The sequence below is a fragment of the Pleurodeles waltl genome, chromosome 11 (genome assembly GCF_031143425.1).
Source record: "Pleurodeles waltl isolate 20211129_DDA chromosome 11, aPleWal1.hap1.20221129, whole genome shotgun sequence".
NCBI lineage: Eukaryota > Metazoa > Chordata > Amphibia > Caudata > Salamandridae > Pleurodeles > Pleurodeles waltl.
The window spans coordinates 324418660-324435324 of record NC_090450.1 but is presented as its reverse complement, the minus strand read 5'-3'; the positions used below and the strand labels follow the sequence as shown (position 1 = coordinate 324435324).

At 46.7% G+C, this 16665-nt stretch overlaps 1 pseudogene; it reads left to right on the top strand.

The window, feature by feature from the left end:
• The first annotated feature begins 12676 nt into the window (after window positions 1-12676).
• LOC138265673 (small ribosomal subunit protein eS8 pseudogene) lies at window positions 12677-13358 on the top strand (annotated as a pseudogene).
• The last annotated feature ends 3307 nt before the right edge of the window (window positions 13359-16665 follow it).

Genomic DNA, 16665 nt, shown 5'->3' with positions numbered 1-16665 from the left:
TAAGCCTTGGCTGCACATCCATAGTTACCTTTAGAGAGCCTGGCTTCTAGACCGTGCCTGTACTTCACTAAGAGGGGATACCTGGTCCTGGTATAAGGTGTAAGTACCAGTATAAGGCCAGCTTCCTACAGCTGGTATAGCACAGACACCGGAGTAGATAGAACATTATTGTATGGTACTAAAATACAATCAGAACTCACCAAGTGCATATATAGAAACAGAGGCAAGCACATGGCAGATGAATAAATTCTGACACTGGCACTGCATGCTTGGGATATGTTTGGAGCGTGATGGGGTGCTCTATGTCCTATTCAAGAAAAATATAACTCTGGGACCTTTCTCGGCTCACACGTTTAACCGGGATCTGAGCATGGGAACCTGGAAGTAATGAAGCTGCTGTACCGAGGGGGACTTGTACAATGAGGGTCCTAGTCTTTCTTGGGATCAGGCACACAACCTCTTTAAGGTGGATAATGGACAATGTTTCTATTACCGGGATATACATCTGATGGCTTGAGGGACCTGGGGCTCCCAAGATGCCAAACTGCAAGTCTTAGCTACGCCGACATTCATTACGCGGACAGACGGGGTTACAGGCAGAATAGCACATATATCTATCAATACAATACAGGTTGATACTGGCAAGCCCATGCTGCGTGTTGACCAGAGATGGGAAACTGTTAGAAATTGAGTCTTTGGTTGGCAGTCAGGTTACTCCCTATCCAAGCAAGGACCCTCACCCTAGTCAGGTTAAAGGAGAAACACACCTAGTTAATCCCCTCTAACCCTCCTTGGTAGCTTGGCACGAGCAGGAAGGCTTAACTCAGAAGCAATGCGTAAAGTATTTGTACCAACACACACAGTAATACAGTTAAACACTACAAAATGGACACCACATAGGTTTTGAAAAATAGTAAATATTTATCTAAGTTGAACAAGACCAAATGTGATAAAAATCCACAATTAAAAATATGACTTTAGCAATTAAAAACACAAAAATAGTGCCTAGAAGCACCAATGTTTCTCAGTATGCGCTTGTGCTTTTACAACCTTAGTCTTCTTTAGCTTTTCTCTGTCAGATTTGAATTGGTTATTTTTTAAACTAAAATTGAACCTCCATTTTCTGTTTTCTTTCATCACTGTTTTGTTTTCTGTGAACCATTTAGGAATAATATCTTGGGGGGAGCAACATGGTGGCAGTGTAATCGCGAGGCTTTCCTGCCCCGCCCATTCGGGATCCCGAGGCCGCAGTCGGTGCCGCGTTTGCGGCCGAACAGCATCGGAAGCGGAGACTGGGAGAAGAATCGCCGGCAAATCTCCGGCGTCCCGGGGGACTCTGCCGCTGAGAGGAGGTGAGAGCAGCGGCAGCGGCAGAGGCGGCGGTTTACAGCTACCGGCGTGCGTGGGAAACATCGTAAATTAAGGAGCCATCTCGGAGCAGGGCGGCTCGAGCCCTGATCACGGGCTGGAATCTCACGAGGCTGGGCCGGGATGGCCCTGTAAAACTTTACGGCTGGGCCGGGCCTAACAAGGAAGAAAGGATGCGAGGGGAATTGCTCTCTAAGCAAGATGGTGAAGGCGTAATGGAGAGGCCTGCAGTTTATGTTCACTGGAGTTTCGCGCCGCGTTTGTCTGCCGTTTTAGTTGCGGCAGCTATCAGTTAGCTACTGGCGGTGTTGACTGCTGCCCTACCGTACCGCGGCGCGGATGCCATAGAAAAGGGAACTCCCCCCAGACACCAGCGTTTTAGTTACAATTGTTTTGTTGCTTATAAAGTGGTTGCCGCTCTCTTTCGCCACAAAAGCCACCATAACAAGGACTCTGCGCATACCTGCAGCCGTTGTCGCTGCCATCTTTGCCACATATAGTGGCCGCTACGTCTTCACCACGGCAACCACTGTAATGAGGTCAGCCCCAGGATCCTGGTACATAGCCGTAACTGCTCCGCGTGAGCATAATAAGCATAATAAGGAGTGTCTACCTATGGCAAGGAGTACAGGGGCGCCCTGGTTGTAGGTTGTTGGGGCTGGAGCAACATGGTAAGAACTGAAACAGCGGGAGCACGCTGAAGTGCCATGTGCCGGCAAGGAGGGTAAAAATCTCGTTAAAGAAAAAAAGGGGCATCACTCTGAGGTGATAAGAAACCTCCCTGATTCTCTGAATTTGTGGCTATCTAGGGAGAATTCTTTTTTTTTTCTTCCTCTGAATTACAACAATCAAGGACTTGGAAGGAAAATAGAGGAGAATGATCTGAAAAAAGTGCTGAAAAGACTCTATTATTCAGGGGAGGGAAGAGGAAGAATCCTAGGAGGTGTCAATGCTTCCGATCACACATAGTAATGCATCTTGGCATATGTCTACCCCCGCATGGCCATCAAGGAGTGTGATTAAACAAACAATAACAGAGGTATTGGCGATAGCGGTGGGTATAACAAGACTCATCAGATTGTTATCTCATACTATAACAATAAATATGGCACCCAAAGTTAATAGGAATCTGGGAGATAAAAGCGAGGGCGCTAAGATCTCACGTACTGGCAGGGGAAAAGGAGAGTCAGCAGGCTTAAATAAACGTTTGACGTCCACAACCGGTAAAGCGGGTGGGGAAAATACTTCAGGACTGATGAAAGATGCCAAGATGAGTGCTAAGATGAGTGACAGCGCTACCTCCCTGTTGGAAAGCAAATTGAAAGGTAAAAATCAATCTACTATAATGGCTTTTCTTGCAGGTGGGGTACAAGATGCCTCTACTACAAATGCAATCACCCCCCCTGAAAATAATTGGTCAGGAAAAGGATCTATTCCCCTAGAGTTAAGTATTGGAAACCAAGATCATTGTGATAAACCCATAGAGAGCCCATCAGAAAATCAGGACATCAGCAGGGAAACAGTCGGAAAAGTGCTTAGTCTCCCCGGAAATGGACAGCTGCAAATCCAACAAACGGATCAAAGCGAGCAGGTAGACCATCAAAATAAGGGGAAAATTGGAAGTCCATCAGGATATACAGCGGAGGAGAACGATCCTATTAACCCCTTAGGTAGCCCTAAAAAATGGGATAAAATTATGGGGGGGAAAAATCTCCAACTAATTGACTGGGGCAGAGATAGTAGTGACAAGTTTTACTCTCTGACAGAAGAGTCTGATCTCGGCAGCGCTGACTGCAGCTTTAGTGAAACTGATGAGAGTGAGACATCTGAAATGGGCAACAAATCTCCAAGTGGGGAACATACAGTACGTAAGGCTCGTCAACGGAAATTTGTTAAATCACGTTCTGGTTTACAAGAGGGCTCAGAAAGCACGGCATCTATGAGTGGTAGGACTTTAAGGTGGGACTACTCGGGGATCGGCTTAGCAGATACTCCTACCGGTGGCAACCAAAGCCCCGCCAAAGATAAAAATGGAAGTGATAATGCTCATATGATGGGCACAGAGGCGGGGATATTGCAGTCAATATACAGTTCAATTAAAGAGTTACAAACGGAGACTAGGATCGAAAGTCGTCGGGCAAGGGTTGCTACAAAGAGACTGCAAGGATCTGTTCGTAAGGTAGCAAAATCATGCATGGAAATTGAAGCTAAGCTATGTTCTATTGAAGATCGGATAGTGGCAGTCGAGGAGGATATGGATACTCTCAAAGAGCAAAATGCTGCTAGAGACGGACAATTGACGGATGTGATGTGGAAGATTGAAGAATTGGAAAATAGACAGAGAAGGAACAATCTTCGATTTCTGGGTATACCAGAAGGACTAGAAGGGAACAATATACAGGCATACATGGTTACTCTTTTGCGTGGGGCCTTTCCAGAACTGGGGAATCGGGATTGGGACAATGAGGTGCAGAGGGTCCATAGGTTTCCAATAAACCGACGTGAGGGGGGTCAACGGGCAGACTCTAAATACCCAAGAGCGATTCTGGTATATTTTGGGAACTATTTGGTACGTCAGGAGATAGCTGATAAGACTCCTCCCAATACTCCACGCTCCTGTAACGGGGTTACCTTCTTTACCCGTCCCGATTTCTGTCACGCTACAGTGGAGCGGAGATGGCGGCTCCGGCAGCTTACTAAGCCATTCTTCGAGAAAGGAGGGGAGGCTTATTTGTTGGCCCCTGCTAGGCTAAAAATAATAATGAATGGAAAAGTGAAAGTTTTTACTTCAGAAATTAAGTCAAAAGAATACCTGATGGGGGTGAATGTATAGAGTATAGAAGAACAGGGAAGGTATAGGCACTCAGGGTACCGGTGGGTGGGTAGGCCGATGCATGCACCACACCAACATTCAGGCCATGTGGGGTCTGATTGCTCAACAGAATGGGGGGCCAGTATCAGGGGGGGAGGGAGGGGGTCAGGGAGGGGGTAAGGGGCGACTGGCCCTGGGTGGGGGAAGGGGGGATGGGAAGGGGAAGGGGAAAGTAGGAGGGGCTAGGGGAGGAGCGATAGGGGTGAATCATGGGAAGAAAATGGAAAGGAAACGATTAATGGAGGTGAGAGATATGGGGCAAAGAAGTGGAAAAGGAAGGAAAGAGAATTCAAGAGACGGTGCAGTTAAATATGTAAACCTGAGGGATCCCAAAGAGAAAAGATTTGAAATTACAAAAAGGAAGGGTTATGGCTAGACTCAGAATTGTGTCAATCAATATATGTGGACTGAATGATCCTCGTAAAAGAAGGAGAGTTGCCGAAGAATTGAAAACTTTTAAGGCAGATATTTTCTGCCTACAAGAAACACATGTGGAATATAAAAACTCTGGGATCCTCGGCTCGCTTGGTTTGAAGGCAATTGCTTGGTCAAAACAAGCAGCTAGAACTAAAGGAGTGGCGATTTTAGACCGGACTAATAAATTAAAATTTACTCTGCAGAAGGCGGATACAGGTGGAAGATGGGTAATAGTAGAATGTAGCTACGGTCATAATAGCTTTACATTATGTTCCATATATGGGGTAGTTACAGATGATCCAATAGTAATTGATACCCTCGCTATCGAGTTAACAGGATGGGCCCCTCCCTATATTATATGTGGTGATTTTAACTTTAATGGATCGTGGGAGGGACTACAGGATTTATTAACATCCACAACTGAGAAGTATCAAGGGCGTAAACCCCGGGTATATAAGGCAATGGGTGCTATTCAGCAAGAATTAGGGCTGGTGGATGCCTGGGTAAAGTTGCGTAAGCCCGACCCCGGATATACTTATTATTCGGCTCCTCATGCGAAATTAGCACGACTTGATTATTTTCTAATCTCCCCTGTATTTCTAAAACAAGCCAGTATTGAGTTATATTCACGGATGGTGCCAGATCATAATCCTTTAGTCCTGGAAGAAGTTGCCATTGTAAAAGCGGCAGTAAATGAGGTTACAGCCCAAAAAATAGCAGAGAAATATTTAACACAACGTGCACAAGGGTTTGAGTTTGGAGAAAAAGTCGGGCGGCTGCTAGCGATTCGGACAACCCAGAAAACAGCGGCTGGGGTAATTAGGGAGATCACAGACCGGCAAGGACAGATAATATCAGAAGTGGGTGGAATCAGAAAGGTGTTCCATGGATATTATCAGGAACTTTATGATGAAACATCAGCATATTCGGATGAAGATGCTTTAGAGTTCTTGTACCCCATTAAGATGGAGAAATTAGATAAGAGTGACAAGTCATGCCTTGGAGAACAGATAGATATTTCAGAAATAGAAATGGCAACAAGTAACCTGCCCACAGGGAAAGCTACTGGTCCTGACTCGACCCCTTTAGAATTTTATAAAGCTTTTAAACTACCTCCACTTCCGGTTATGTTGGAGCTGTATACTCAGGTACAAAATGGAGGGAAAATCCCCCCATCTTGGGATCTGGCTAATATAGTTATATTTCAGAAGAAGGGAAAACCCCCGTTAAATCCAGCCTCATATCGCCCGATCACATTAATAAATAGTGATGCCAAGATATATTCAAAGATCTTGGCAGTCCGATTGTCACTGGTGATTAAGAAGCTGGTTTCTCCGCGGCAGCATGGGTTTATCCCAGGAAGAGATACAACTAATCATATCCAGAGAGTTTTAGCACTCTTTGATTCTACGGAAGTAGCAAAAGAACCTATGGCGGCTGCATTTTTGGATGCAGAGAAGGCATTTGATCGGGTGAATTGGAAGTATCTGTGGTACGTTATGGAGCATTATGGGCTAGGGAAGAAATTTATTACAGCAGTAAGGGCCTTATATAGATCCCCGGCTGTGAAAATACAACTAATGGGAGGACAATCTGAGACTATTTTGATTAGGAGAGGTACCAGGCAGGGATGCCCATGCTCTCCTCTCCTGTTTGCTTTGTATATAGACCCTCTGCTGAGACAATTGGAAGAAAATAGTAAGATTCCACCAATCCATAGGCAGGGATGGGATACCAAAGTCTTAGCATATGCAGATGATATAGCCATACTAACCCCCTCTCCTGATTCAGCACTGAGAGAGATTGAAGTGGTGACGAAAAAATTCGGAAGGTTTTCCGGATATCTGTTAAATGGAGCTAAGACACAGCTGTTGGCTAATCAATACACAAATTCTAAAGACACACGGAGGGTGAATCATGCAGTATATTTAGGTATTAATATTACACCAAAGGTAGATGAAGTTGTCAATTTAAATATAGATCCTATACTTGCAAAATTTAGAGAAGATATATGCAGATGGAATAACCTGCATTTAACCATTGTAGGGCGATGCAATATGATAAAGATGATCTTCCTCCCGAAGCTGTTGTATTTATTTCGTGCTATACCACTGAACTTTACTAACTTAAAATTTAAAGAGATTGATAGAGTAATCATGAGATTTATATGGGCATATGGTAAGTGTAGGAGATCGAGCAAATTTATGTCTCTTCCTCGGGAAAGGGGTGGGTGGTCCTTACCGAATATAAAATTATATCAAATGGCAGCAGCCTTCCAGTATATGCGCCCGCTATTGGGACCTAACAAAGAAGGAGCTATAAAGGCTGACCGCCCCAATATATTCGAGTTGCAGATAGGAGCTGCAGCCAATGGGTGTTTGGTAACATATCACAAGCCTGGATATTATAAGAAAACTACGTATAAGGTCTTAGGAGCGGCTCATAAGTGCTGGCGATTATGGTACATAAAGAAAGGATTTGGTAGATACAATGATTATACCATGATCGAGAAGAATCCACCACTCCCTGAAATATTTCATGATAAATATATGGCAAAGTGGTCCACACCAGGTATAACCAGGTTAGGAAACTTTTTTGATAACTCGGGGGTCAAGACGTTTCGAGATCTTCAGGAACAGTATGGTTTAGAGAAAAGGGACTTCTTCAAATATCTACAGATAAGGGATTTTTTAGGGAAAAAAACAGGGGGGGTCCAGGGATTCAAAAGTAACCAACTGCTGAATGATATTCTGGCTAAGCCCAGCATAACTATTAGGTCAATTTATCCTTTCTTAATGGTAGAACAATCAGATGATCTAGAAAAGAACAAGGAGAGGTGGAGTAAGAAGTTGGTAGATGGGAGTAACAACTTTATGAGATCACTGGAGTTGGGATGCACTATTCTATTATCATCTTCCTTGCAAGCGCAACACTACAAGACTATGTTTGATCTGTATCATACACCAGCCCACTTCGCCAAATGGGGATGTGTGTCAGGAATAAACTGTCCAAGATGTGGGATGTATGGTTCAGACGTCATAGATATGATGGCTACATGTGGGGAATTAAAGGCCTCAAGGGAAGGTATTCAATCTGTTTTGAAGGAGGTATTGGGGTATGATTTTGTCCTTACACCTGAGATCATGGTCTTTGGGACTGATGGCGAAATAGCTGGATCACATAGAGCGTTTATCTTGGTAGCCATGGCGGTGTTTCGAATTTGTATATCAACAGCATGGCTGGATCTACGACCCCCGTCCTGGCAACAATGGTTGGCTAGGCTGCTGTCTGTATATCACTTGGAGATGGCATTGTATGAACGGAAGGGGAGACAGGCTAGGAGGAAAGGGAAGACAATATGGGGTCTATTTCAGGCTTGGATACAGGCCCATAATGATCGGGGCCACCCCCTTTTGAATTAATGGGTACCATTCCTAGATAGAATCTGAGGGGTGGTTAGGTTTTGTATTATGTATGATTTAACTGGGCGATGTTTTCTTCTCATCTTTTCCACTCTATATTATATTGTAAGTTTTCAGTGTAAAATAACTTAAGAATATATGTGTTATATGTTTCCTTCCAATAATAAAAATAATTAAAAAAAAAAAGAAAATATGAATAATATCTACCTTTAAGAGACTGATGGTTATGCCCATGGTTATCTCTTAGTACACTTCTCACTTAGCATTGGTTCCACGGGTTTCCATTCATTTACAGGGCTTTCGATTCCATTCTATGTGGCAGATCTTTTATTTAAAAATATGATGAGGATAATTGAAAACTGTAAAACATATTAATTTCTCTTGTGTTGTACAGCCCTTTCCATTTAAGGACAGTTGGTTCTCCTCCCCTTTAAGGGGTGTATGCATTCACTCACCTTTAAGGGATATTGTGATTCTCCTCCCCTTTTAGGGGTGTTTGGGTGATGTCAGCACAGGAGCATCAAGCATAGCCTGAGAGCCCAGTACCAGAGCCATGTTGTCTGAATGGCCCTTCAAATAGAGGCGCACCTTTGGTGAGAGGCCCTGATGAGATTTAGGTCCAGCACTGCTCCTCCTGCCTAGATAGCTGATCTTCCACACTATGTCAGCAGCCCCCCACCAATCATACTGCTCTGTCTGCATAATCACCTTTATTTCCTCCATGTTACGGCAGTGATTTGTGTACAAAGAGGCCTGCATTGTGCGGCTGGAGGTCTCTTTTTTTTTAAAACACATTTTATTGAACTTTAGTAAGAACAATTAGGCACTTCCAGAGCTCTACAGTGACGATCTTTGTTCGACGTTAGCCAAATGTTATCAATAACTGGCATAACGTGTGCAACACAGTATGAAAAAACAGTGGAATTATTGCTGCATGATATTCGTGTCATCAGTCAGGGAAAATAATCTGTTCCCTACTCCCTGTGACCGCCCCTCATTTGCTCATCTTGTGTGCAATTGTTTTTATTACATTGTGCTTCAGCTTCGGTGCCTCCCCTTACCCCTCTCTCCTCCCTATGTGCTCCCTGCCGCCCTAACTCCCCCGTGTACACTTGGGTTGGATCGCTCATATTACTCAAAGTCCTCCAGTGTGCTCCACTCCTAGATTCTTGTCTGTCCCTGCAGGTTATATTCCTCGTGGTATCGTTGTGTACTCACTATTTCATTAAACAATGTGGTGTATCATGCTGATCATTGATCAAGGGGACAACATATCATTATTTGGTGTATTACCCAACTCTTCTAACTGACATACTAAAGCCCTCCAAGCCCGAGTTCTCTTAATCATCCCCGTGCGTTGTTTGACCTCTCGGTCTCTCACCATCTCCTAAGCTTTTAGCCACTTTATTACTTTCCTCTTCCAGGTCTCGCTTTGGGGGCCCTTTGTTTGTTTCCAATTCCTAGTTATCTCTCCTTGTGCTATCAAGAGCGCTAGGTCTTGTAACTGATTTGTCACTTTGTGTCTGGACGTGTGTGAGTAACCGCTGAGTAAACAATATTTGTGATCATAGGGAACCTCCCGCTTGATGACTTCCGCTGGTGTACCAATCACTGAGCCAACACTGGACAGGTCCATAACATGAAAAAACTCTGCTGCTTCCTCTCCACATCGGGGGCATTTGGCTTTTATAACATTAAAATACCGTCACAGCCTCCCTGGTGTCAAATATGCTCTATGCAGTATATATAGGTTAATGAGCTTGAACCTGACATTCTTAGATACTTTGGGGACCCTTGTCAATATGTTCTCCCACTCAACCTCGGTTACCTCTGTGCCCAGGTCCTCTTCCCACTTCAATTTAAGGCTGTTGAGAGGTTGACAAATGGCCGCTCTTATTTTCCCATATAAGAAAGTCACAGCTTTATATGTACCTGCACTACTAGTCAGGTATTGACAAATGCTGGAGAGGGAAGGTTCTGTTTGTCCCGTGTGCCAATGTTTAGCGAGTGCCTCTGTGATCGCTCTATAGAGCAAAAAGTGCCCCTGTGGTAAGACGTATTGAGTCCTGAACTCTTCAAAGGGTAGCAGTGTGTCTGCCTCAAACATCGTTACTATGGATGTCGCTCCTGCCTCCACCCAGCAAGCTAGTCCTCCCAGTCACCTCCATGTGGTAAAACTGATAAAAAAAGCATTGGAATCTCTGGGGCGTAAGGCCTAGATTCATTTGCTCTGCTGAGGTAGCGCAACCAGCAGGATCGTAATACCCTTTGTTCCGCTGGTAATGTCGCGGCTGGGGGCCTGAGCCGGAGAACCACTTGGGCCAGATTCAGTAGCTCCGGGGAAAAGGTGTGATTGTTTTTTCTGGCCATATGTGGCTTGCTATCCACCGGGCCAACCACTGCAACTGGCCCACTAGATAATAGCCCTCAAAGTCTGTTACTGCCAATCCCCCACCTCCGTCGGCATCTGGAGATGTGCAAGTGCAAGGCGCCGCCTGCCTGACACCAACAGGAGTCCAATGACTAGTGAGTTCAGGACCCTGAAAAAGGTCCGGGGTATCCATAAAGGTAGTGTAACAAAGAAATACAGCAATCATGGCAGAGTGATCATTTTCAATAATGCTGCTCTTCCTGCCACTGATAAAGGCAACGACTCCCAGAATGTCATGTTACTATGGAGGCCCCTCAACACTCGCCCTATGTTGCCTTCAAACAGGTCAGTTTTGTTATAGTAGAAATGCACCCCCAGATAACTCGAACAGTGTGGCTTCCACTGTAGGCCCCTTACGTCTTGTAGGGCTGCTTGGCCCGGGGTCATGAGAAATATTCTAGATTTCCTCCAGTTAAGTCGGAGGCCCGATAATGATCCAAAGCAATCTAGTAGCTGTCTCGCTCCTCTAAGTGCATCATCTGCGTCTGCTAAGAATAGTAATAAATCATCTGCGTATAGAGCCATATAATGGGTGTTGTGCCCCATCTCAGGCCTCTATAGGCAGTAGCTTCTCTTACAAGGCTTGCCAGGGGCTATATGGCCAGGGCAAAGAGGATAGGGGAGAGCCGCAATCCTGTCTGGCACCTCATACTACTTGATAGTCCCCAGAGACGATGTTGCCTGCATGAACCCTCGCTCGTGGTTTGGTGTATAGTAATTGCATCCAGGCCATAAAATTCTCTCCCAGACGAAATTTGTGTAGTACTTCGTATAGATATGGCCATTATAGACTGTTGATTGCCTTCTTCAAGTCTACTGCAAAGACCACTACATCTTCGTTGTAATAAAAGCTATCGTCGAGTAGTGAGAATAGTCGGTGGATATTCATGGCCATACACCATCCAGGAATAAACCCCTCCTGATCATTATGGATCAAGCTGGACATATAGGGTATGAGGCGTGCCGCTAGTATTTTACTGAGTATTTGGTAGTCTACTGACAACATTGATAGGGGTCGATAGGAGGCTACATTAGTGGATGGCTTCCTAGGTTTCAAAAGTGGAACAATAAGGGCCTCCTGTGCCAATGGAGGAAGAGGCCTGGCTAACCTAGCCTCTTCATATATGCTAACCAGTCGGGGTCCCAGCGTAGTCATAAAGGTAGAATAAAACACGACTGGTAGACCGTTCAGTCTCGGTGTTTTGTTTCACACCATGTTATCAACAGGGGCATTTACTTCTGACAATTCAGTTGCCTGTCCCAGTGTCTCAGAAATTGTCAGGAGATTAATATGGGATAAGTACTCTTGGATGTCTGTTGTTGTGGAGTGAACTTTACTCTTGTAGAGATCTGAGTAATAGTAATAATAAAAACTCCTGATAAATTGCAGGATGACTATAGGCCCTCTGACCAATGGACATTTCCAATTCAACTATAGTCGACCCCCTTTTTGCTGGTTTCTCTAGCCATGCCAAAAGTTAACTTGCTCGGTCGCCCTCAGCATGTGTTCTTGCTTAGTAAGTTTTATAGTCATAACAGCGGAGCCGTTCAACTCCTACTGCGACTCGCTCCTGTGCGTCTAGGAATGAAGCTTGGAGTTCTGGTTCCCCAGGGCGCTTTCTCTCTATCTCCCTCAACTCCTGCCCCGCCTTCTCGATACCCTGTACTATCATATGCCTGACCCCTTTGGCGGTAGAAATGCACCTCCCCTTATGACGGTCTTAAAGGCGTCCCATTCCAGAGGCCGTGTGTCTGTGGTGCCCTCATTATCACTGAAATAAGCAATTATGTCTGCAGCAATGCCGGCCCTAAAGACCTGGTCTTCTCACGATTCCGGCCTGAGTCACCATGTAGGCACTGGCGGGCGGGGGACTGCCCATCGCAGTCCTGACAATAAGAGGTTGTGGTCCGAGATCTTTCTACTCAAGCATTCTGTCATGCTTGTCGACTCATGGACGTCTGGGGAACAGAGGAAGGTGTCTAGCCTTACATGTGGGTCATATAACGGGGAGTAGAAGGAACAATCCCTATCGCTTGATTGATGAGTGCACCAGGTGTCTATCAGTCCACATTCTTGTTGCCATTCCCAAAAAGCCTTAGTAGTACGTGTGATTGGGGACTCCTGAAGGGGGGGTGCGACATATCTAGGGTAGTATCGGAGCTTTCTAGCTAGCAGCTGAGAATGGGTATCTCACGGGACAACTGGCACAATCGCCCCAAAACTGTAGGCAAAAGGAAGCCCTACCACAAGAAAAGGAAGTATGAATTGGGACGCCCTGCTGCCAACACAAAGAATGGTCCTCGACGTATTCACACAGTAAGAGTCCGTGGCGGTAACAAGAAGTATTGCTCCCTCAGGTTGGATGCTGGAAACGTTTCCTGGGGCTCAGAGTGCTGCACCCGCAAGACTAGGATCATTGATGTTGTCTACAATGCCTCCAACAATGAGCTTGTTCGAACGAAGACCCTGGTGAAAAACTGCATTGTCCTGATTGACAGCACTCCTTATAGGCAGTGGTATGAGGCCCACTTTGCTTTGCCTCTTGGACGCAAGAAAGGAGCTAAGCTGACTCCTGACGAGGAGGAGATCCTCAACAAAAAAATGATCAAAAAAGAACCAGAAGAAATATGAAGAACGGAAAAAGACGGCGAAGATCAGCGCTCTGCTTGAAGAGCAGTTCCAGCAGGGAAAGCTTCTTGCCTGTATAGCTTACAGACCGGGTCAATGTGGTCAGGCAGATGGTTATCTCTTGGAAGGCAAAGAGTTAGAGTTCTACCTTCGAAAGATCAAAGCCAAGAAAGGAAAATGAATGTCCAGGTCTACAGTGTAACATCAATAAACTTGTGTATCGGAGATACAGTTAAAGTCCCCGCCTTGTAAAATGGATCCTGTAAAATGGGAGGCCAGACATTCGGAAAGGGTCCTCAAGAGTCCAGGTTGATCACCATTAGAACCACAAAGGCTCCCTATCACTATATCTCGCCCATCTAACCTTCCTGCTATCAAAACATATCTCCCCAAGGGATCTACTACAGATTCAACGTGCTGGAACGGTATTCCGGGCTTGATCCAGATAAGAACCCCTCTTGCTTAAGCAGAATATGTAGTATAATAAACTTGTCCTCTCCATTTATGTTGTAGGTATCTCCCCTCTTTGGCATCTAGATGTGTCTCTTGTAACAAGGCTATATGAATCCCTTGTCTAGTGAGGTAAGACAATACCTTATGTCATTGAGTGCATCCCCCTGATATTGCATGTATGTGAGTACTTTACTAATTGGAGAGTAAGCGATTGAATGAATAAGTGACGAGTTGTGGGTACCGAAGGTTGCCCGCTTTCTCCTCCATCTGGAGTTTCTCCTACAATGACACAGGTGAGATTAGGTATGTGGAGAAGTAGACAACCCCCAACGTAACTGATGTAAACATTACCCAACTCCCACACCCCAGGGCAAACAGTGTGAACCATGCACCCAAACTGTCAAACATAGAATAAGCAAACATGTTTGTGCCCTCTAGCTCTCTGGCTACATTCAGCAGGGGGGACAGTAACTCCGTCTGCTCGCCGTCCCAGGCTCGGAGTTCCTCAGGTGCCCACCCGAGTCCCAATACCACCCATTTTGAATGAAATATCATAAACTGTGCCATAAGGGACCTCTTCTTGCTACCTTAGGATCAACTTTGTAGTCAGTTAGATATTATCTTCACTGCCTTGTTCATGGTACTGCCCATTTCAGTGACAGATCCAAGACTAAGGTGGTCATTACAACCCTGGCGGTCGGTGTTAAAGCGGCAGTAAGACCGCCAACAGGCCGGCGGTAAAAAAAATGGAATTACGACCGTGGCAGAAACCGCCAACATAGACAGCCACTGTAACACTCCGACCGCCACAGCGGTACAAACAAACAGCTTGGCGGTCACCACCAACAGACAGGCGGAGGACAATGTACCGCCCACAGTATCACAAACTACCAATCCGCCACCTTTTACGGGACAGATTCACCACGGACAAAAACACGGCGGAAACAGGATTTTGAAGGGAAAACGCTCACCTCTACACACCGCACGAGGAATCCGGACGCCATGGAACCCAAACTCCACATCCTGCCAGCCCTTATCTTCTTGCTCCTCTACCAGGAGCACGAACGCCGGCAGTGAAGACCACGGTGAGTACTGCACCTATGACACGGGGGGGGAAACAGGGACACATACACGCAACACCAAACATCCCCAGCCCCACCCTCACCCATGACAACACACACACTAATACAGCATGATACATTACAGTTACACCCCCCAACCCACCCCGGAAGAATGCAAAGACAAAAGGAAATGAGTGAAACCATTGTAATATATTAAACTCCAGTACGCAAAAATATATATATACACTATAAACAAAATATACAGCAAGATTAGTAGTTAGTAGTCCAGGTGGTGCTCCATTGATGTCCGTGGAACACTGGGCCCACACGTTATGGGGGAGGCCCACACTCAATCCCCGATATGATGGAGAGAACACTGCAGGAGCATCAGATAGCAATAAAACAGGCACCTCAGGGGGAAGGGAAAGGGGGGCACCTCAGCCGGTTGAGTGCACGACGACTAACCCACAAGGGGGCCACATGCCCACTGTTCCATCCTGGGGAGTGCAAAGCCACAGTCTCTCAAGTCTCTACAGTGGGTGGGTTTCCCACTGTTCCATCCTGGGGAGTGCAAAGCCACAGTCTCTCAAGTCTCTACAGTGGGTGGTTTGCCCACTGTTCCATCCTGGGGAGTGCAAAGCCACAGTCTCTCAAGTCTCACAAGTGGGTGGGTTGCCCACTGTTCCATCCTGGGGAGTGCAAAGCCACAGTCTCTCAAGGGGATAACAGTCTCCAATGGTTCTGGAGGGGGCTTTGTGCCCAGAGTGCTACATCCTGCCAAGGACAGACGTAGTGGAGGTGATACTTCACTGGCTCTGGAGGGGGCTTGGTGCCCAGAGTGCTTCATCCTGCCAAGGACAGATGTAGTGGATGTTTGTCTCCACTGGTCCTGGAGGGGGCTTTGTGCCCAGAGTGCTTCATCCTGCCAAGGACAGAGGTAGTGGATGTGATACTCCACTGGTTCTGGAGGGGGCTTTGTGCCCAGAGTGCTTCATCCTGCCAAGGACTGAGGTAGTGGATGTTTGTCTCCACTGGTTCTGGAGGGGGCTTTGTGCCCAGAGTGCTTCATCCTGCCAAGGACAGAGGTAGTGGATGTGATACTCCACTGGTTCTGAAGGGGGCTTTGTGCCCAGAGTGCTTCATCCTGCCAAGGACTGAGGTAGTGGATGTTTGTCTCCACTGGTTCTGGAGGGGGCTTTGTGCCCAGAGTGCTTCATCCTGCCAAGGACAGAGGTAGTGGATGTTTGTCTCCACTGGTTCTGGAGGGGGCTTTGTGCCCAGAGTGCTTCATCCTACCAAGGACAGAGGTAGCGGATGTGATACTCCAATGGTTGGAGGGGGCTTTTTGCCCAGAGTGCTTCATCCTGCCAAGGACTGAGGTAGTGGATGTTTGTCTCCACTGGTTCTGGAGGGGGCTTTGTGCCCAGAGTGCTTTATCCTGCCAAGGGCAGAGGTAGTGGATGTGATACTCCACTGGTTCTGGAGGGGGCTTTGTGCCCAGAGTGCTTCATCCTGCCAAGGACTGATGTAGTGGATGTTTGTCTCCACTGGTTCTGGAGGGGGCTTTGTGCCCAGAGTACTTCATTCTGCTCGTGACGGACTCAGTAGCGTCAGTGCCCTTGGCACTCATGCGCCAGCGGTGCTTGTTGCGGCTGTGTCATTGGCAGCGGTGCTTGTTGCGGCGGTGCTTGTTCAGCGGTGCTTGTGGCGGCGGTGCCCTGTTCAGCGGTGCTTGTGGCGGCGGTGCCCTGTTCAGCGGTGCTTGTGGCAGCGGTGCCCTGTTCAGCGGTGCTTGTGGTGGAGGGGTCCTTTGCAGTAACTCGGCTGCTGGCGGTCCTGTCCGGCCCAGCGGGGCTGGTGCTGGCGGTCCTGTCTGGCCCAGCGGGGCTGGTGCTGCCGGTCCTTCATGGCCCAGCGGGGCTGGTGCTGGCGGTCCTTCATGGCCTAGCAGGGCTGGTGCTGGCGGTCCTGTCTGGCCCAGCGGGGCTGGTGCTGCCGGTCCTTCATGGCCC